This window comes from Xenopus laevis, chromosome 2L (assembly GCF_017654675.1).
Source record: "Xenopus laevis strain J_2021 chromosome 2L, Xenopus_laevis_v10.1, whole genome shotgun sequence".
NCBI classification, from domain to species: Eukaryota; Metazoa; Chordata; class Amphibia; order Anura; family Pipidae; genus Xenopus; species Xenopus laevis.
This window is the reverse complement of record NC_054373.1, coordinates 153,251,199-153,274,880: the sequence shown is the minus strand read 5'-3', so window position 1 is coordinate 153,274,880 and position 23,682 is coordinate 153,251,199. Positions and strand designations below refer to the sequence as shown.

The following is a 23,682-nucleotide window of genomic DNA, read 5'->3' as shown; positions in this document are numbered from 1 at the left end:
ATTTGCCATTTTTTTGCACTTTGCACACAGTGTTCTGCATTGTGTGAATTCCTTCATCACTCTACTACATAAGAGGTGGATGGGGAGGGGGGATATATGAATGTAGATGTAGTCGTAGTCAATTTGTTTGAATGTTTCCCAAAATGGGCCAAGTAAGCTTATACGAAGCAAAATAACCTCCCCTACTCTATATACTAATTGTTTTTGCTTAACACATTGGCAGAACAAATAAAACAGACAAATTATCTGTTTAAAAGGCATACAAAAACATTGGTGGCCACTAATAAATTTTTAGAATAGTAAAGGATATCAACTGGGGAATGTGCATCATGTTTTCTCAATGAGGAACAATTAATGATGAAGGGTTAAAATAAAACTTGGCCATTGTGTGGATCCTTATCCAGATATTGCTAAATGCAGGTATTATTAAGGGCATGAATGACTCAAGGGGCAGGTTAATTAATGAATCTTGCCACATTTGTTGAAACAGAAATAAGGACTGGTGGGTGTTTTAGTTTCTACCTAAGTGCATTAGGCCCTACTGACAACAATTTATAACTGATTCTCTGCAGTGAGGTGTCCCAAGCAGGCACCCTCTGCCCAGACTTTGTGCCAGATCTCTACTTGTGAGACAAAAGCAGCCGGCTTCCATTTACCTAGCTCTGAATCAGCACAGTTTATTTTTGCAAAGACTTTAATTTTTTTACCTGACTAAGTTAAAATATAGCTAAAAATAATTATACTGAGACCCCCAGGAAGCAACTGCTCAGATGCATACTCCCATTTAAAGTAAGTTAACAGCATGTTTTACTTTTGCCATTCTTCTTCTTTAAGGTAAGGGTAGGGTAAGGTAGGGGCAAATGTGGGGACATTTCTGAAAGAGCTTTCCTTGCTTTCCTTGAGATTCCATAGAACATAACTCAGAAGTTCAGAAGTGTCTACTGACAGCAGATCAACTATAGCTATAGAACATAAATTCTGCTTCTACATGAAAAAGTAACATTTATAAACATTGTGATTGACCCGAGACAAGACAAATGTGCCATTAGCCGTACAGCAGAAGTGCAGGAGTAGCATATTCTATAAACACTGGTTTATTCTCCCTAAAGATAAATAAATACCCTTCAATTATCTCATGCTGCAATCAAGGCAGTTGTGTTGTGTGTATGTGTGGGTGTATTTTATCTAAATTTTCTGATCAAGGTCTGAAGGGGAGTTTAGTTTCTGGGTGAGGCACGAATGTAACAAAGATCTGTGTATTTTTCTCATTTAGTGCTGGTCAAATTTCCATTCCTTCGTCATTAAAATGATGATAATCGAAACACAAGCTTAAAGAAAAAGTACTAAATATTACATATTTATTATTTAGTAAAAGCCCTCAGGGTAATTATTCCTTGCAGTGTGCAACCCCCAGTTTTCTCTGGCACAATCTATCCCTTCCCCCACGCAGCCTTCTCCAGTCTTGTCTCTTTCTGTTTAGGTCTGAAGGGATTTAGGTCAATGCTCAGCAAATTTGTAACTATAAAGGAATACAGTGTGAGCATTGGGTGGGGGGGGAGAAAGATCCCTTAACCATTAATTTCTGTGCTAGGTCGGGAGGAGTTCTGTAATTAGGAGTGAAATATGGCCGTAAACACGGGATGCACAATTCTGCAACTTCAGTCTTTCATTATCCATGCTACTGCTCATAACTGACCTGCCATGCCTTATCCAAAAAATTTCATTTCACTGGAATAGTGTCATTGCTCAAAAACACTCCCTGCTTGAATTTTCGACTGATCCTGCATGTGAACCGGCAGGTAAACTGAGATTTCAGTGCAATTCAATGGAAAGGTATTTCAAGGGTCTGTCGTCTGCTGGAGAGCATTATAAGGTCATGGGGTGGTTGGACTTCACTATGGCTGGTTTATCCTATGTAAATGCGAACGAATATCAGGCCGATTATTCTTCATTATAGAAGCGTAAATCTAAAAACATTCAAAGTGGATCCTCAATATCCTCTGAAGTACAGTGAAATGTAATGTCTTCCTACAATTACCAACAGAAATTAAAGAACTCATTCTAAACCAAGTCACAAAATTCACGCCCAGAATTTGTCTGGTTATATGAACAAGCACCGCCAACTATAGTGGATTCTTCATAATACTTTTTAACAAGTATATTTAGTTTAGTTTTTTTTTCAAATATTGATGAATTATCACTGTGCTTCCTCAATCTACATTTTTTTTCTACTGCAAACAACTCAAACATGTGCTGGATTGTGGCCAGGGAAAATAATGTTGAGTTGAGGAAATATCAAAGTATCAAGTAAACCATTTAAATTTACGAATAACTAAGAAAAAAAAATACTTGTGAAAAAGGTTTATAAAACATTCACTAGAAGGGTCCCCAACATTTTGTACGTGTGAGACACACAAAGTGTTGGGGAGCCACACAAACATGAATACAGTTCCTTGGGGATGCCAAACATGGGTTGTGAATGGTCAAATAGCAGCCTCATGTAGCCTGCAGGAAGCTCTGTTTGGAGAAAACCTGTGTATTTATACATCCTAAACCTTCTTGCAAGCCATGAAATATAAAATAGGCACCTACTTTAAGGCCATTTCCAGTAACTACAATGGGAGTGGTGAGAAATATGTTATTCATGAGCCACTGATTGGGGATCAGTGATTTAAGGGATTTGTTATAATAGCGATGGTTTCTACCCTACCATATTTAGCATTTGGTTCCTCCTATCTTTTAAAAGCAAGAAATGCCAATGAGCTTGCCTCAAGCTGGACACCCACTCAGCATAGTAATGTACTGATTGCATAATAAAGAGATTTGGCTTAATACCAAAACCTCATAATATTAAACAACATCATATTTGCATGCACCTGTATTCAAAACAACATGTTCTGTGTTACCCACTGCAAAACAAAGAAGTCACATGACATTGAGGGGTTTGGGTTCTATTCTGCAGATTATTGCGGAAATAATACTGAGATTTTGTATGTATACTGCCTTAATTGTCACTGTGAAGTTCCTGAGCTAAGCTGAGAAGCAAAGATTGTCCAACGCCACTTTTCCAAGCATTGTGCAGGACTTGGGTTGAGCCATTGATTTAGCATAATTAAGTTGCTTCCTACCAGGCGGTTCTGTAATCATCAAGCTAAACATCTGCTTTGGAGTGAAAGACACAGAACTGATTGATCATCTATCACTTCTCAAGCGATTATATCACAAAAGGGACTTGATTTATTGCTGAATTCTGTTTTGGTCCTGTGACCACCCTTTTTCTTTGCATTTGTTGAGGATAAAAAAAAATCCCAATCACTGCTGCCAGAAGGCCACTTAAGTAATGAAATGCTGAGATCTGCTTTTCTGTAGGACAATAACAAAAAGGACAAGTCCCTTTGCACAGAACACCGAACTCTGGTTCTACTACTGATTCTGGCCCATTGCACTTGTACATTAAGGGTGATCTCTACCCTTCTTTCTACACAATGAAAAAAAAAATGCAAAACCTAGAGGAAGACAATCTGCTTTCATGTATATTTATACATTGGGCATCTTGAAGAACCCCCATGTGGATCTTTATACATCTTGACCCTTCCCCAAGAAGCCCTTGTGCCTGACACCTCTGTTGTTAAGCCTCTGAGTGATGTATATTTTGACATCAGCAGAGCAAGTAGCATGGCAGCAACTCAATGATTTTACTTAATTAAAATATTTATAAGGGTTTTTGTGAACAATGAATACATTTGAATTCATATTTATATGAGAACAAGAGAAGAAAACTCACATTTAGGGTAGATAACATACCCCGCAGACTCATAAACCATGCTCTATGCAGCAATTTCCCTTAATCCGAGAGATCTGAATGAAGATGAAGGATGGATCGGGAAGAAGGAGCCATTCCTGGCATGCTGGCTAGAGTCGTTATGTATCAGGTATTTGCACCATGCCTGTCCATCAGCTCCCCACATTTAATATGAATGGGAGCTTTAACCAAGTACTGGTATCATGTTGCTGGATAGGATTTGCACAGCATTACGCCGGAACTTTGCTGCATGCGGACTAGTCTGCTTGTCTTTCATCTTATTCTAATTGCCTAGGTAATTATTTAAATATATAATCGGCCTGTGAATCCTTTAACCATATTAAAAAATGCTAAATACAATAAGCTGAAACAGAACCAAAGGATCACCTTGCTCATGCATGGTGGATAACTAGTTGGCTCTACTACATCAATAGGTTCTGGGGCTAGTATCCACTACATCTACGTTGAAAGGTCTGCATTCCTCTGCCCTTTTAGTTTATTGATTATCAAACGTCCAACTGACATTAAAATTGTTTTAATGCTGTGCTATTCTCTGTCACAACTGCTGCACTGGGATCAACACCCTATATGAGGTGTATTCAATATCTCCTGCTCTTAGAGATATAATTAAAAACTGTATTTCCTTACTCTGGACACTCTATTACAGAGCAATACAACAAGAATACATCTGAGGCAACCCAAGAATAACATGTGGGTAAATATATGACAAGTCAAATGTAACCATATAGGATGGAATGTGAAATCTCATAGGACCAAGGCACTTACATGCTAAATATGTTAGCAAAGTACACTGGAGGGGACCTTCCCTCTAGACAAATACAGTGAGTGTTTAAATAAATCCCTTCTGCATATCAGTTCTATTCGAGTGCACCTATTGAATACACATTAGTCTGATATGATGAAATACAGCTCGGCACCTCCCAACCTCTAGTGATTGTGCAGAACTTTCCCTCCCAAGGGCAATTTATCGAGAAGCATTTGTATACAACACAATTAACAAGAAAGCTGAACTAGAAATATATCTGATGTCCAGCAGAATTAAATAAAACAGATTTGTTCAGCATCTCTCAATGTGCAGACCAATACTGATCCCCAAAAGACTTGATTAGGAACGTATGTTAGCCTAAAGAGAAGAATCTGAGACTGTAACTGATTCTTTGTGGGGTTCCAAATAGAGCAGGTGGCAGGACTAATTCAGTTTGTTTCATTATTATTAATATTATAATTAACACCTATTTACAGTAATATGAAAACGTTTTGGAACCCCTCTCAGCCTGCATAATAATTTACTCCACTTTCAACAAAAAAGATAACATTGGAATGTCTTTCATTTCCCAGGAACATCTGAGTACTGGGGTGTTTTCTGAACAAATAGTTTTAATGATCAATATTCAGTCGTATCAAATTAAATCAAATGTGAAAAAATGTCTGTGCAAAAATGTGGGTACATTTTTACCCAAAAAAGTAAATGTGAATGCATGTAAATGCTCAATACTGATTACTGGCAACACGAAAGTGGTTGGATTAGCTTGTTAAGCCTTGAACTTCATAGGCAGGTGTGTCCAATCATGACTGCGCCTGTATGGTGGGAGACGAGACGACCGATATCGGGAGAAGCCTCATTCGGAGTGGCCAGAAAATTTTGATCGGGCGCCTTTGAAGGCACCCAAACATTGTCCATTGTTAGTGCTGAATCGTCAGCTACAGGTAATATTTTATTGTTTTTACCTGTATATCTGACGTTCAGCTCTCCATGTGAGTACAGACGATCTTTGACTGTGAGATATGGCTCTCCTAGAAACTTCTATTGACCTCAGCTTTCTAGAGCTACTCATAGCTAAAAAGGAAGCCAACAATTTATTGGGCAAACTGAAGGCTAAAACAGGAAGTCACAATATGAAAACATCATAAGAATTCCAAAATAAATGTTATTAGCTTTTGCTTTACTGAGTAAAGGGTGGTTGTTACACAGATGGGCCTCTCAGAGAATATTGGCATCAAATGCATGACAATTATTAAAGAACGTCTTCCACATGGAACAAGCACTTGAGTAAAGATGTGTTTTCCTGAACACTCTTGAACTTTATGAGTAACTTAGCCTTTGAGATCACAAACTCTGTCTGTAATACTTTGGCTGGAATGAAACTATATAAAAACAGCAAAAAAGTTGACACTTTCGAATGGAAAAAATTAAATCAAATTATAATAAATCGAATCAGATGAGCAATGCGATCATTTTTGGATGCAATATGAACAAAAACATGCTGGCCATTATTTAAGGAATCCTAAACAGTTCTGTTTGAAAAAAATACATTAATAAATGAAAGAGAATTAATCCTTGAAATGCATTTATTTTATTTGATGTATGATTTTGTTTTTCTGGGAATCAGAGATACAATTTTTTTTAAATGAGTAACTATGAAATTGTCCTGATCTTGAACCTTTCTAAGGTTCTGTTTTAGACCAAGTCAGTACTTGCTTTTCTAGTGTAACAGGATGAAAACTGTAAAGAGTAGCGGTTGCCATACAAAGGCAAACCAGGCACAGTATCCATCTAAATGTACTGCATGGCTGCCAAGTGCCAACACACCAGGCAGCACAAAGATGTGCCTCTTTTTCAATGGTCAACAGTGCCGGATTTCTTCAGCTGCCGCCCCTAGGCCGCGCGGTCCTAGCGCCCGCCTACACTTCTCATTCCAGGCGCGCATGTGAAAAAGCACAGACGGCCCTAGTGTAATTGAATGGGGACGCACATGTCCCCATAATGCAGCTGGGCGGCATTCCGCCCCTATTTTTTTGCCGCTCTAGGCCCGGGCCTATGTAGCCTCGCCACAAATCCGGGCCTGATGGTCAACAAGGTTCATCGGCAGATCGCATTTTAAAAACCTCATGAATGCCGTATTGCCATGCCAGCAACGCTTTAAAATGACAAAAACTGCAATTCTGATGCATTGGAATTTTTGCACAGGTATGGGACCTGTTATCCAGAATGCTCGAAACCTGGGGTGTCTTTGCGTATTTTGGATCTTCATACCTTAAATGTACTTAATAATAATCGAAACAATAAATAAACCCAATAGGATTGTTTTGCCTCCAATGAGGATTAATTCCATCTTAGCTGGGATTATGTACAAGGTATTATTTTGTTATAACAGAGAAAAAGGAAGTCATTTTTAAAAATGAGAAGTATTTGATTGAAATGAAGTCTATGGGAGATGGCCTTCCCATAAATCAGAGCTTTCTTGCTAATGGGTTTTCCAGATAAGGCATCCCATACCTGAATATAATATCCTGCGTAAAGCTCCATTTTGTCTCTTTTAACACTTAAACATGAATGTAACTGTATTTTTATTGCATTGTTCCCCGTTTATTCTATTAATGTATAGCTCTACTGTAAACCTCTGTGTGTAAAGTAGCACTACCAACACTATAAATAAAAATATACATGCATATATATAAGAAGCATCGGCGACTGAATCAATTCCCACATATGAAAACATTTTAGGAGTGAAGAGGGCAACACATACAATTAAGTTGCATGCAATAGTCTGGCACACAAAAGTTCCAAACACCCATGGATATTTAGCTCCCCTTTAACTAGGATATTCCCAAACTGTTGTAGAATTTGGAAAGGCACATGATACAGTGTAACAATCTAAACATCTGAAACACATGCCTCTTGACTCGTCTTGCCTTGGTAAACTTTTCCGCACACTGAATAGAAAAGGGGAAGCTAAAGGTTAGGCACTGGGTTATTCAAGGCTTACAAACTAGAAGGTAAAATACCACAGGGTTAGTCAAAGGTACATCTCACTGACGTCTGGAATTCACATTCTACACATGATCGAGCATTTGTGAAAATAAATAGGTTAAACCCACAAGCTCATTCATTCCCTTCTTTTTTTTTGTCTGAGCTGCTTTTTTATTTTTCATTTTATCAGAGTGGAATGTAGTCTGTTCTTTGTGTTCTTTAATTAAATGTTAAACTGGAGTTGGAGAGAAATTTAATCAGGCGAGACTGGTTCCAGTGAGACTTCAGTGCACATCCATATGTCTTGCTTCTATCTGCAGGGGATGAATCTGCCACTTTAAACCTTCTATCCCATAAAATTAACGGGTGGGCGTAAAATGGACAGTGAATTCGATATTTAGTGGCTGGAAAAACAAGTACTCTTGGAATGATATTTTAAGGGCTTTAATTTGCTAAAAATCATTTGAATCTTAAATAAACCCAATATGGATGCATGCAGTTTAGTTACCTTCAAGTACAAGGTACTGTTTTGCTATTACAGAAAAAAGGGAAATCAGTTGTAAAAATTACACTTTGAGTAAGCACAGGGTCATGTGCGATTCTCCCTTTTAGCAACCCCCTAAATAAAAGGACTGCTATATGCCTGACGTGGTTGATGCTGTGTACTTGCCAGCGAGGGTGGTGGTGGAGGAGGAGGAGGAAGTACACCAGCAGATGGAAGAGTTCCCAACTGAGGTGGGGGGCCCTGAGGTTGCACCTAGGGTTGCCACCTGGCTGGTATTTTACCGGCCTGGACAGTAAAAATGATGGTTAATCCCAATGTTATTAATAGGGAAAAAAGATAAATATATAGGAAGGCCGGTATTTTTTTCCAGAAAAGGTGACAACCCTAGTTGTACCTCAGTCCAACACTGACAGATCCCGCTTCCCCAAACACCTACCTCCAACCTGAACCCCCTAATATAGTAAGTCTGGTTGGTGTGTACTATATTTACATGTTTACTGGGGAAACATTAAGGTTTCCCTGAAGATTAGTCAAAACTTTCCAGACTGTCAGAAATAATATTGTAGCTGTCAGGTAAGTTTTTAATGAATAGACATATTTATCAAAGCTGATAAAATCCTATGGAATGGCACTGCTCAGTAGCACTATCACCAATGTGAATCCAGTGTCTCCTTGTCTCCTTCTCACATTGCTGGCTATTGTGTATGTATTTTAAATGTGTGATTTTCTGAACACTTGTTTAATAAAGTCTGTCATGTTATACCCAGTACTACCATGTGAGCCCTCAATACAAAAATTCTACAGTCCTAAGTCTCTAAGCTTTATTATATATTACACTAAACAAAATACATTGTTACTGGCAGGTTAAAAGTCACAAAGATAAGTGACATAAAGGTGCAATGGAACCAGAGAAAAGCTTCTTCCTGCATTTACAGTGCTGGGGAAAATATTATGGTCAGTGCTATGTTAATTTTAGCAGAGTAGAGCTGGGCCATCATCAATTATTTACTGCAATTACATGCCACTAATGAAAGAAAATCGTCTGGTGTACCATTCTGTGGTACAAATGTGAAAGTACTGATTTATAACAATTCATTGTTACGGTATTTTGAAAACAATTTACATACAATCTCTAGAGTCTCATTGCTTTGTTTAAAGGAGTGGTTCATCTTTAAGGTAACTTATTATGTTCTAGAACAGCCAATTCTAAGCAACTTTTCAATCAGTTTTCATTATGTATTTTTTATAGTTTTATCGTTATTCGCCTTTTTCTTCTGACTCTACAGCTTTCAAATGGGCGTCGCTGACTCCCTTCTAAAAAACAAATGCTCTGTAAAGCTACAAATTTATTGTCATATTCATATCAATGCATGGTTACTAGGGTAATTTGGTCCCTAGTTACCGGATTGGTTAAGATGCAAATGAAATGAAACAAATTGCAAATTGTCTCAGAATACCACTCTCTACATAATACTAAAAGTTATCTCAAAGGTGCCACAACTCCTTCTTTAATGCCAGGCTCTGCTTTGTGGCTCAGAAAAAAATATTTTGTTGAAATTCAGGTACGCAGTTCATCAGTGTGGGCTGGGCATGTATAGATGCAAATATGTTTGTGAATATGTTTTTATCCATTTCAGCACTTTGTAGTTGCACTACACTATGTAAATATGCCCTATGGTATTCTCAGATTTCGTCTTTTCCTTTACCAAAGTAAATCAAAAGCTACTAAGATTGCATTTACACTCCACTTTTTTATTGGCTTCCAAAGATTAGATGCACAAGAGCAGATAGAGTTACAGGCATTATAAGCAAAGTCATCCAAAAATGCTGACAAATTAACCTTGTCCCAGATATGTCTATGACGAGTATGGGTTCTGTTTCTTAACCAGGATGTAACAGATATGATCAATATGCACTGTCAGTGTAATTTCCCCTTGTTCTTCCTATGCTGACAAAAACGAAGAACATAAAATAATATCACTGATAATGTTTATTTGTGGCTGTTTTTGTACATATTGTCTATGTTCACCTTCCAAACTTTTTCTGTTTTGTTGGTTTCAGATAATACACCTGAAAAAAAAGACTTTTTTTTTTCAATTGCTTTCTATTTTTTATTTTTGACCATTTTTCTAAAAGTTACGTTTAAAGGTTAATGTTCCTGTCTCTGGTTTTCAGGACAGCTTCTCGGTAAACCTAGAAACTCTGAAATGTTTCAGTTTGCTACATTAGTTAATACATTTCTCAGCAGCATATGAAGCACATCAGCAACTTTTGTAGCAATTATATCAGCTGCCTTTAATGAAACTCAGGGATTCTGCTCAGCAGGGTCAACAATAATAAATGTATCAAATAATGGACCATCTTCAATTCAGTGAGAAAAAAGTTTATCATGTGAAAAGTCATCGACGAGATTCAATTTGAGATGCAATTCAATTCAGAAAACATCTCATGGGTTATCTCGTGAAAACTCAATTGAAGTCTATGGTGAAAAACTGGAACTTAATTTCTCCTTGAATTGAATCCCATATATGAGTTTTCACGTGATAAACCAGAAGATAACCTTTTCTCGCCTAACTGAATCTGGCCCAATGTATCAATTTAGAAGTTGTGATCCTTTTCTCAGAGCTGCCCTAGGTAGACATGAGAAGGAGAAAAGAGAAGGTTTAAACTTCAATATTAGAAAAATGGTAACAAATAAAAAATAGATAGTAGTTGAAAAAAGTCTTTATTTCTGGTGTACTATCCGAAACCAACTGAAAAAAAAGTGTTTGGAAAATAAACAACCCCTAAGCTTTTAGTAGAAAAATTATCAAACAAAAAAAATAGCATTCAACTTTAAATTTCTCCTTAAGTGGCCATTAGGGTGCCCCCTGCTTTGGGGTCACCTTCCACTTAAATCTCTCAGTGAAGGCCACCTTTCACCTAAATCTCTCCATTAACAACACCTTCTGCCTAAATCTCTCAGTAAAGGCCACCTACTACCTAAATCTATCAATGAAGGCCACTTTCCACCTAAATCTTTCAGTGAACTCCCATAAGGACCTATAATTTTGTCCGATGTTTAGGAAATCTGTAATATGTAGTACCATATGTATCCTCTATAATAGCATGTTTTTTATTTTTGTTTGTGAAATTGAAATATATAATTAGTTCCCTCTTGCTTTGTTTTCTCAAGCACCTATAAACATGTTGCTGAATTTCACTTTTGTATTAGCCTCCAGGGTACCCAGGGCTCTTTGTTCACAACCTTTCATATGTTCTTTTATAGTCCTAAGGGGCCATTTACAATTAGCCCAGGCAGAAGTGCAATAGCACTAAGGGGTACAAGTATGGTCACCTGACCAGTATTTTATCAGCCTGGCTGGTATGATGCTTAATGCCAATGTTATTTATTGGGAAAAAAGATAAAAATATATAGGGAGGGTGGTACTTTTTTTCAATAAGGGTGACAACTTTAGATGCGGGAGGGAAGGACACATAGGGGTATATTTATCAAAGAGTAAAGTTAATAGTGAAGTTCCGCCACTAGAGTGAAATTCCGCCACTTCCCATTCATTTCTATGGGGTTTTTAAAGGCGTATTTATCAAAGGGTGAAATTTCACTTTCACCCATTGATAAATACGCCTTTCAAAATCCCATAGAAATGAATGGAGAGCTGCGGAATTTCACTCTAGTGGCAGAACTTTGATAAATTTACCCCATAGGCATTTACGTCCCTCTTAAAAAGTGCTGCAGAACATAGATAGCATTCTATTCAAGAAGGCAGCAGAGGTCTGTGACAATTCTGCAATAGCAGAAGGCAGTGTGCAGAGTGCAAAACATTATATAAAAAAATATATAGATATCTGCATAGTTAAACAGATTGTATGCATGTGTGCTTGAAAGATGCATGATCCTATGCACCTGGGCTTTCTCAGATAGGTGGCAGCCATTGTAATAGTCTATTTTACTCTAAAAAATAATATTTTTCTAGAAGGTCAACATCTGGAACACGTTTGAAAATCTTAGAAACAGATAAGAATCTAGATATAGACTAGACTAGAGTACCCACTTAGGTTGGACTGGATGAAAAGTGTACTAATTCACCATAATCCCTATAATGTGGTACAGACCAGAATAGTGTCAGATCTAGCTACAGATTAGAATGATAAGGTCGCTGCAGTGGAGGTGCTGGGGGCAAAATTTAACTGAATTGAGGGACTAAAATGTAAGCTATAAAATGTTATCAGGTCATTTTGCAGCACATGGATAGAAGAATTTATACTTGATCTGTTTTAATCCCTGAGTTATGTCATTATTGTACATTACTGTAAGGACTTGTTTCCTTTTCACCTGTTCCCAAATCTCGTTTCTCACCTGCAGGGGATGCACCCCAAATCACAGAGAGACTGCAGCTTTCATATTACAGTACTGACACAGTCAAGTAGCTAAAATGCACAGTCACAACATTGCCCTGTGGCGCACATCTGCACTCTGCACAAACCAAAATCTGAAATAATCTCTGTGCGAAACATTAACAATGCAATTCATTCTACACCACAATTATTTATTCCAGCATAAGGGAAGCGCACACTGTATTGCTTTCAAAGATTCAGCATCCTTGAGTGTTTAATATACCCAAGCCACAGCTTGAATCACAGTTAGTCTGAAAAGTGATAGGTTTGTGCTGTTTCAGCTATGGATGAATCAGGAGAAAAAAAGAGATGTGCTTCTGTAAAACCTTCACTGTCAGAGACAGATTCAGCAAGTTAGGTCTCCTCTGTGGGCATGTTCCCATAAAATCACAAAAGCTGACAGATCTATACAATAAGGTAAGCCAAATAATGGATCTCCATACTGTAAGTCTGCTTAAAAATCATTTAAACAATTAATAAACCCAAAAGGATTGTGCTGGGTTAATTTTATATGAATCAATTTTCATCTGATTCATAGAATTCTTAATGAATCAGATGAAAATTGAGCATAGGACTGGCCAGATATGGGATGACTTTGACGTAGTTGGCCAGCTTAAATATATTGCAATATATGGACAAACAATCCCTGTTTTGTTTAAAGGGTAAGGCATTTTTCAGTAGCAGTATGCACAAAATGTCGCTGTCTTAAATATATTGATAATGGGTTGAGTGCAGAGGAATCTTGTATTTGTCTATATGTATTTTGTGGTCACACCCTCATTGCACCCCCGCCTAATGATTTTAAAAACTAGTGGTGAGCACAACTTTCCCCTGTTTGTTATAGTTATACAGGAGCAGTGACCAGCTCCATGTTGTAGCTCCCACCCCCTCCAACTATAGTCAGGTGATCCCACTGGTGTCTAATAAAAGGGCAAGTTTGGGAGTTTTACTTTGAAAGCAGCTAGTAAGTTGCAGGTAAAACGTATTCGTCCCTTTTATAAATTGTATAATTAAACCATAGAATTCTTAATGAATCAGATGAAAATTGAGCATAGGACTGGCCAGATATATATATATATATATACAGTACCTATATCATATATTAGTTGGGATCAAGTACAAGGTATTAATGTGTTATTACAGAGGAAATCATTTTAGAATTATTGACTAAAATAGAGTCTATGGGAGATGGCCCTTCTCGTAATTTGGAGCATTCTGGATAATTGGTTTTGGGGAAAACAGATCCCATACCTGTACCAATAATATTCTCTGATTGTACAGATACTGTGTAGAGTGGCCTTCCAATCCCAACTGATATCTGTGCTATGTCTGGTGAACAGAAGCTGCAGCAAAAATTTCTAACCTGATTGATATTGAGGTTTATTGACTATGGAGGAGGTGCGGCCTCTTGGTCACTGACCTCCTATTTCTTGACCTCTTCAGCAATGCTCTCTCTATTCCACATCACACCTGCATTAAATCAGAATTTACACCCTTCCTACCACAAACATTCCAACCATTTGCCACCTGTTCCCAGCTGCCATATCTGCCCTCCAACCTCTAAGACAACCCTACAGAACCTTCAGGGAAGGCAGAGGCTCAAAGCTTTGATCTCAGTGCTCCCGCATAGCATAACTGAGAAATAAACCTTTTATTTGCCAATCTTATGTTATTTTCCTCTTAATATATGGCAGCACATTAATTTAAGACAACTATGCTAATGACTGCGTCCGACCGCAAATTAAGTAGTGTACAATGCACTCTGTAACACAATCAAGGTTTTTACAATACTAGTCTCAGCGACAGCTCTAGCAGATTTATGAATGAATACCATTTCAGTCACATTGAAAGGTTCTATTTAAATCGTTCCTTGCTACTTTAGAAGCTGACAAGCTCTAATCGTGATGGGATCTTGGGCAGTAAATCGGATAGCGGCTTTGCTTGCAGTCATGGTGATAGCCATCGGAGCTTGTCAGAACATGAATTAGTAATCTGAAAAGATCTGGAAAGATCACTTCATATAGATTCCATTCTTGGTTTGAATGCAGTAAATCTTAAATTGTCTCCTTTCACATATCCCGCCAATGTACTCAGGGGGGGTGTGACCAGAGGCAAAGGCCCTGGGCTAAACTCTACTCTGATCTGGGGCAAAACTCTACTATACACTGCAAATTATGTAGAAGTCAGAAAAATTATCTATTGAAATCAGAAAATACATACAGAGTTTCTGTTCAGTTTGAGGCTTCCAGCTGAACTATAACTGTAAATTATAACTCTTGAGCACCCAAATACACCAAAGACTGAGAATACCAACGTGCTACACCAACCAGGCTTCTTAAGCATCACTTTGATGCTGCTCAACCAGTCTTCCTCAAAACACTAGCTGCACTGAATATGCATCATTGTGTAGTCAAGCAAGATGCTCAGTGCTATCCAAGGGCCAATTGGGAACTCAGTGTTTCCTTATAGTGCGGTATGGCCTGGGGGGACTATACACAGCTGCAGCCCCTGCCTGAAAGTTTCTTACCTGACCCTGGCCTTGAAATATTAAACAAGACACAAACCTATGCCGGCACGCATAGCATGAATATGTTTCTTTATAAAACAAAAGTCTCCGGCTATAGGTGTATATAATTTGTATTCAGCAGGACAAATATAATATATCTAGGCCTGATGAAGGACTAAAAGCTTGGCCACAAAACATTAGTCTGTTCAGTCTGATGTTTACTGACATAGCCAATGCCACACAGGGTCTGAAATCTCGCTGCTGAAATACGCAGGCCAAAAACCAGCCCCTATGCAAATATTAGTTTTATCTCTTGTCTGCACCCAGAACCATGGTGCATTCTGGAATAAGCCACACAGCGAAGTTAGCCGCGTATTTCAGCAAGCCAATTTTAGCCTCCGTGTGGCAGTAGCCATAGACTTATCATGAATAATAGTCAGGTTCCACCCCCTATTTCTGAATGTCTTCCCTGTGTTTGTATTTCCACACAGTGATTATAGTTATGGTAATGCAGTGATCACAATCACAGTGATCAGTCTGTCATTTTCTTCTTTACTAACACAGACATCATGTCTTGCCATAATTTCATCACCATTCCTATTAAGTATCATATTGTCATAGCCTTTAAAGGGGTGGTTTGCCTTTTAGTTAACTTTTATGTTGTAGAATGTCATATTCCTAGCAACTCTTCAATTGTTTTTCATTATTTTTTTTTTAGAGTTTCTCAATTATTTGCCTTCCTATCCTGTCTCTTTCCAGCTTTCAAATGGCGGTCACTAACCCCAGCAGCTAAAAACGAATAATTCTGTAATTTGACTATCTCTCGTTCAAACCACTGCCTGGTTACTAGGTTAAATACGAGCCTAGAAACCAGATAGCTGCTGAAATATCAGACTGGGGTGATGCTGAACAACATGCTAAAAAACTGAAAAAAATGAAGACCAATTGCAAATTGTCTCAGAATAAACATCTACCTCATACAAAAAGTTAATTTAAAGGTGAACTATCCCTTTAAATTTTCGCACACTAATTTCAGAGTGGTATCTAGTTCTGCACTTATTCCTTTGAAAGGTTTCGATATTCACCAGTTTTTCTTTTTCCTGTTCTACACTGTTATTTGAGTTATTAAAATGTAAATATTAAAATATGCAGGCCAAGTAGATGGTTCTAATCCAATACAGACCACTTTTACCAATGTAATCGGCCACTAATTCGGTAGACGGATGTTTGATTGTCACACAAAAAAAGCCTATGGAGTGGTTGGATATACAGGGGGCCATAAAGATTATTTACAGCTCTGCAGCTTGATCGCTGGCCTCCAAAAAAACATGTCCTTGGGCAAATGTGACCTTACTATTAATTACCTGAGGGGCAGGAAGTGATCTACTGCTGACAGTATATTAACACATGAGTCCTGTCTCACGTTACTATGTGTATTGTAGGAAATTCTGGACTTACAAATATGTTCCTGATATTCCTGCTACAAGAAATCAGAGAATGTCTGGTAAGCCCTGATACAAAACATGTGTAACTGAAGGATTATATATATATATATATATTATTTGAGAGAGAGAGAGAGAGAGAGAGAGAGAGAGAGAGAGAGAGAGAGAGAGAGAGAGAGAGAATATATTCTTAATAATTGATATAGTTAATACAAACTTGCCTAGTAGTATGAAAGTAAAAAGACTGATAACCGTAGAGGGAATGTGTAACCTGCACTGATTTTAGACACAAAAATGCCAAATCCAAAGTCAAGGTAAACTATACACTACAATAATACTGTTGCTGTACCATTATAAGAAATTCAGGACAACCATCCAAACAGCTGGATTAACAGAAAGTGAAGCGTTTGACCAATGGAAATATTCTGCCAGGAGAGATAATCTTTATCCAACATAATCACAGGATTATCTGTCAGAACAGCTGCCATACATTCCCAGATGTTTTTGTAAACACCAACATATTCTGTAGAGCATATAAATAGAAGGGTGTACACATTAAAATGCAGCATCCATACTGACCACAAGGATAAATATTGTGCAGTTTGGTCAACCATAGGAATAGTCTAATAGCATTGTCCTTTTGTTAGGGGTCTATAGTCTATAGTGGCCTATACTAGTTTATTACAACAATCTTTCATTTATCTGTTTCCATGTCATGAGCAAAGTGGATCCAGATCAAATATTGGACCAGTAGCCAAGATTACTGTTATGTCAAATATTTCTATGCTCTACACACACTGTTGCCAGACTGCTGAATTGTAAAAAATGAGTCTTTAATTACAGTCTGCCTTGGACAAGGTTTCGGAGGAAACAATACTTCACACTGAACGTTTACCAGCTGCCTTTAACAAGGTAAGAATTCTCCATTAAAAATCTCCAAAAATATACATAAGAAAATAATTTTGGCAGTATTTTTTGGAGCACAGTTCTCATCAATGAGAGTTACAATATACAAACACTTTGACCTATCACTAGTTGAACTATCTTCTGCATCCCAACATACAGTATTCTGCAAGGAAATCTCCCAGTAGAATAACACAGTTAATAGAATTTTAGTGGGACAACAATAATTTTGCTGTCGATCAAGTCAGATAACAATGAAGTTGGAAAGTAATGACAAGTAGAATAGGTGTATGTTACAACTGAAACCATGATGCCACACTGCACCTTACAAGCTATAATTATTCCAGTTAATGATGTTCCAAGAGAAACAAACTTATCTCATCATGATGTTGCAGAGATAATCGTATATGTTATATCTGAGCCCATATCATGGAAACCTATCAGAGAATGATCACTTGCAACTATTCCTGATCTGCCGTCTGCATTTTTTTTGCTTTTTTGCTTTTTTTTAAGGCACTCATTTGTCAATCTGTATAGATGGCAGCATCCTTTATCATTTGTCCCCATTATATAAGTGACTAAGCGTGGCTGTGGATGGGTAAATGCACAGAGACTCCTTGTGTGTTTATAATTACTACGTATGTTGAAGGCGCAGCTGCCGAAAATTACAGCCTCCATTAGAACCTCCTTCTGCTGATGAGCCAAGGTGAGGAGAGACATGTGCTGCTGAGTCCATCCCAGAACACGTTTTCCATACCCTGGTTACCAGTACCCATCACCCAAAAAAATCAAGCCCTGTTCCATTACACTGGTACATGAATGAAATCAGTGTTTGCTGAGTTTAATATAAAAAGTATGCTATCTTAATATGAATGAGCTGTATCTTGCTGTGCTTGTTATATAACCTACTGTACAACCTCCACTGTGCATTCCTTCCCTGCAACAGAACAGCTTTCTCTTGTGCTTTACTACACACCCACTTCCATTCCATGAAGAATATAGGAGTAAGGCTCCATTCTATATATACTCCAGGCAACACACAACATATGGCATCTCCCAAAGTAAACTGTGTGTATTCCGTCAGTTCACAGACTGTTACAGTGTAGACAGCCCCTTTTGAATATTCATTCTGAGAAATTGGCTTTTAAATTCTTCTGCCTCCGGTGCCTATAAAAATATTGCACTGGGGTTTCTCATGTAAGATCTTGCAAAGCAAAGTGTTAAACATGACATTTATGTTTACAAACAGAGGAGCATGCGGCATGGTATCCTGCACGAGAGCCAACAGTGAGGGGACACACAGCCAGCAGAGGGCTTACACCGGAGTCATGCTAATGTCTTCATTAACACTATCAAGAGGCTCCATTTCATTCATAGGATTGCAAAATTAATATAGATATCTAATCTTCTATGAACTTAAAATAAAAGTTTTCTGTGATATCGGGTAAAATCAGAATGTACAGCTGAAACAGAGGGAGACCCAAACACACACACAGAAAAAAGATTAAAGGGATGCCCAACCTGCAGCTCCATTTCCCAACAACCCTTAAAAGGCAGCTATCAAAGGGTGTAGTTGTAGCTCTTTAACAGCCTGAGAAAACTGTTTGAATGAAAGAAGAAGGCAGCTCGTAGACATGGTATAAATGAAAGGGACTTGTAAAGTGATGTTGTTCTGCCCATATTTCAATATGCTCGATACTAAAGAAGAATGGGGCATTGGTTATTAATTAAAAAGAATTCAAGGTATCTCACCTATGATCATGGTTTTTAAGCCTGCAGGGTCCGGCTAACATAAACAGAAAGGTTTCCCTTGAATGTTGAAAGAAGTCGCTCTTTCCTCTTCCCAACGATTTTCCTTACTGAGAGTCCCGGAGTCCTCTGATCTGTTCTTCAGGCAGATAGGAAAAGCCCCTTCACCAGCACAGAGAAGAGAGAGGAAACGTTAGGGCTCTGACAGATTGTGCGACAGGCAAGGCTGGGGGGTGGGGGGAGTGGAGGATGATGAGAATGAAACGATTTGTGGATTTATAAGGGAAAATGGGTCACGAATGGAAGAATAAAGCCCTTAAAATAATCCTAAGCGTTCATGTCAGGGTCCAGTGGTGTAGATGAGCATAATCCTTAAAGCATTAGAGATCCCAGAGAGAAATATCCCGTGCTCTGTTTCTGTGTAATTGAGGCTGTTCTGCACAAGGATTAAGGCAACTGCAGGAGTTGGGCAAACTAAAGACTTTTCAGACATTGAGAGGCCAACTCCTCATTCCCTTCCTGCTCACAAGGGACAGTTCTGGCAAGATTCCAGGAAGGGTTCACCCCTGCACCCCACCCACTTGTTTGGAGAAAGAAGCAAACTCCCTAGAGGAGAGAGCAGGAAAGGAAAAGTGTCTGGGACACACACCCTGTACCTCTCCTATTCCCTCTGTTCTCTTCTATGCCAGGTGAGGGGCTGTCTCTCACCTGAAGCTTGCTTTCCATTGGCTTAGCAATTTTGCCAAAGGGGGGGGGGGTTAGGGTGGGGACCATGGAAGCTATAGAATTAACTCCTTTCTTCCTCCCTGGTACCACACATCTGGGATTCTTGTCTATCTGCATTTTCTACTGACAGCATGCCAGCAAACTCAATGTATGGCTATTCTTATAGAGACACAAATGCATGCTATAATATTAAGTATTCCTCTGGTAACATGAAACCACGATTATGTTTAGCTATTTTTATGAGTGTACAGAACCCTGAATGTGTCTGCTAGGGATGCTGGGAATTATAGTTCAGAAACAAGCTGGCATTTAATTTGCTCTTGAGAATATGTTCCATAACCCAATACTACATAACAGAAATATGAGTTTCTAGAGAAGGTGCCATTGATTATTTCCCTGTTCCTCATTTAATAACCCATTGGCTTTACCCTGCTCCATTGCATATACTGGACCCCCTGTATCGCTACATGGGGCTCTGACTGGCTTTTAAGTCCACATTGATGCTGTTTCTGTTTGTCCTGTGAGAACTCAGATTTAGGGTTGTCGAGTTTTGTTTTTTTTTGGAGGGGGGGCTGTTTGGTGTATATATATTTGAATCTTTATGTTATATTTAATGTACCTCAAGCCCTTAACACCTGTGTCAGCCCAACTGTAGCAGCCCCTAGTCTTACTTACAGCCTTCCTACCCCCATAAAATGCACTTAAAATACTTACCTTCCTACACCCATGATCACTCCCCTGACACTGCCCTTACTGCACCTATCCTTCGTCTGCCCAGTACACCCATACACAGTCCCCTACACCATAAACTGACCACAACACCCATACACAGGGTCCTACACCCATATACTGCCCCCTACACCCATAAACTGTCCCTACACCCATAAACTGCCCCTACACCCATACACTGCCCACTACACCCATACACTGTCCACTACACCCATACACTGCCCCTACACCCATACACTGCCCCCTACACCCATACACTGTCCACTACACCCATACACTGCCCCTACATCCAAAACTGCCCCTACACCCATACACTGCCCATTACACCCATATACTGCCCATTACACCCATACACTGCCTCACAGCAGCATCTGTTCCATCTAATGACCCATACACAGGCTCCTACACCCATGCACTGTCCAGTACACCCATACACTGCCCCTACGCCCATACACTGCCCCTACACCCATACACTGCCCCTACACCCATACACTGCCCCCTACACCCATACTCTGTCCACTACACCCATACACTGCCCCCTACACCCATACACTGTCCACTACACCCATACACTGCCCCTACACCCATACACTGCCCCCTACACCCATACACTGTCCACTACACCCATACACTGCCCCTACATCCAAAACTGCCCCTACACCCATACACTGCCCATTACACCCATACACTGCCCATTACACCCATACACTGCCTCACAGCAGCATCTGTTCCATCTAATGACCCATACACAGGCTCCTACACCCATGCACTGTCCAGTACACCCATACACTGCCCCTACGCCCATACACTGCCCCTACACCCATACACTGCCCCTACACCCATACACTGCCCCCTACACCCATACTCTGTCCACTACACCCATACACTGCCCCCTACACCCATACACTGTCCACTACACCCATACACTGGCCATTACACCCATACACAGGCTCCTACACCCATACACTGTCCACTACACCCATACACATGCTCCTACACCCATATACTGCCCCCTACACCCATAAACTGCCCCCTACACCCATAAACTGCCCCTACACCGATACACTGTTCACTACACCCATATACTGCCCCTACACCCATACACTGCCCATTACACCCATACACTGCCTCACAGCAGCATCTGTTCATGCACTGACCTCTGTACAGGAATCCATCTAATGACTGCCCCCACCTTGAGGTCCCTATAAGCACTGGCAAAGCTGCAGCCCTGTAGGCAGTGTTGTGCAATTGCAACTCCGCGCTGTGGGAGATGTAGTTCTGCCACTGCAAGAGTTCCGGGTTAAGCTGGTCCCCCCATAAAACTTCCTGCTTCTCCAATTGTACGTTCACTTTTGTACAGAAAGAGAGCGGCGGCAGCAGCCAGAGAAATGTGTTTCCCCAGCACGTCCCAGCGAGTCCCTGCAAGAGCCCCGGTATATCCCATACCTATGTACCCCGTGTCCCTCCGCTGTGCGCCGCCTCTCTCTCTCTCTCTCTCTCTCCCATTCAGTCAGTGCAGCAGAGCCCCCTCCCCCCGTGAGTCAGTGACAAGTGCCCGGAATACTAAACGCGCGCCCCCGTGCTGAGCGGGGATTCTCTGTGCTGTGGCCCATCAGCTGCTGGTGCTGCGGCGGGGAGGATGGGGGCAGGTTGCACGTTGTCCTGATTCAAATGCTCCCTGCTTATAATTATAATCTATCATATTGCCTCTTCCTACACCAACCTCCATTGATCTTCATTTCGGCCCCATCCTTCTCCCGCCCAATGAGCTGTGAGCTCCACAGCCCGACTCCCATAGTGCCCCTAACACCTCACATACAGTTAGTTCTCCCTTTCTGCTTATCATTACGCTTCCTGGCTATTTTTGGCGAGGATGTTTCACTCCTACCTGTGCTGTCTCCGCACCTCTTCTATATTTAACCTCACTTTATGCTTTCCTCACACATCATCCATTTTTGTGCAGTTCCCTCCTCCCTTCCCCACTCTATCCCAAGTCCAATCATTTAACTGGAAACAGCACAACACAGGAGCTTGGAGTGAGAAGGACTAGGAACTGGTATCCCTCACTCAGGAAAGTCTGTGGGACCCTTCATGGTGGCCCTATCTTCATTGTGCTCTCTTCAACCATGGAAAATTGCAGCTCAACCCCAGCCATAAAATTAGTTTCAAAAGTGTGGCTCACCCGGTGTGAAAAAGGACCTGGATGTAAAGACCCCAGGTCTATCAAGTTAAGGCTTGACCCCTAATAAACCACAATGTATGTTCAAATTTATGCAATAAATAAATGTACCACACACAACATCCGGTGGCTTGGTTGTAGCACCCCAAACCTGTAACTTTGGGAGTATTGCCAACGACAACCTGAAATGAACATGCGCTCTTTATAGCCAGTCGGTGCAGATAAAACTTGATGTTATTCCAGTTAGGTAAAACAATGAGTCCTAACGCGTTTCGTATTTAGAGATACGTAATCATAGGTACCATGTTTGCGTATCTCTAGATACAAAATGTGTTGAGACTCATTGTTTTAGCTAACTGGAATAAAATCAAGTTTTATCTGCACTGACTAGCTCCAGGAGCGCGTGTTCATTTCAGGTTGTAGCTGTCTTCAACCAATCTGTTGCTTCTGGCAGAGGGGCTGCTGTATAATGCCACTATTAAGTGGGCTGGTGGGGGGCTGTTTGGGCCTCTGTGTGGCCTGTAGGGGCCTCTGGGTACCTGAAATGCCAATATTTTGATTCTCAGTCCAGACCTGTCTTCAACAATAACCAGCTTTCCCAATTTTGCTATCTCAAATCTCCCCACACCCCATGATCTACTTTTGGATTCTCTCACTGTCCCACTTCCTTTCAAAGTAGGTTAGAGTTCAGATTTTTAATTGGATTTCACATTGCAGTCTCATGAGAGACAGTTATTTGGGCAGCCTGCTAATTGCTGATAATTCATTTTCTAATGAAGTAAAAGACGCCGCTTCAGAACATCCCAACCAATTTACAAGTTGTTTTTTTTTTTTGCAGAGCGGTGACCAGTTATTGGATGAGATGCTTCAGTCTTGAGCGCTCACAGCACGAGAACAGTGGATCACATCTTTATGTAGGCGGTAGTTCGGAAACATTCCCGTTGCCCTGTAACTGCATGAACCCGTGTTGGTGC

At 39.9% G+C, this 23,682-nt stretch overlaps 1 protein-coding gene across 3 annotated transcripts in view; it reads right to left on the bottom strand.

Annotated features, from left to right (window-relative positions):
* znf385a.L (zinc finger protein 385A L homeolog) overlaps positions 1-22,043 on the bottom strand; it is a 108,856-nt gene extending 86,813 nt beyond the window's left edge. Inside the window, exons 1-2 of one of the 3 annotated variants that reach the window (XM_018247540.2) lie at positions 21,976-22,043; positions 19,078-19,236 (exon numbers count right to left, since the gene is read on the bottom strand). The gene's annotated coding sequence lies outside the window, so the exon portion shown is untranslated. Of the gene's footprint in view, positions 1-19,077; positions 19,716-21,686; positions 21,706-21,975 lie in introns of those variants that run through there. The other 2 variants (XM_018247542.2, XM_018247541.2) reach the window with 2 other exon arrangements.
* Positions 22,044-23,682: the final 1,639 nt, after the last annotated feature.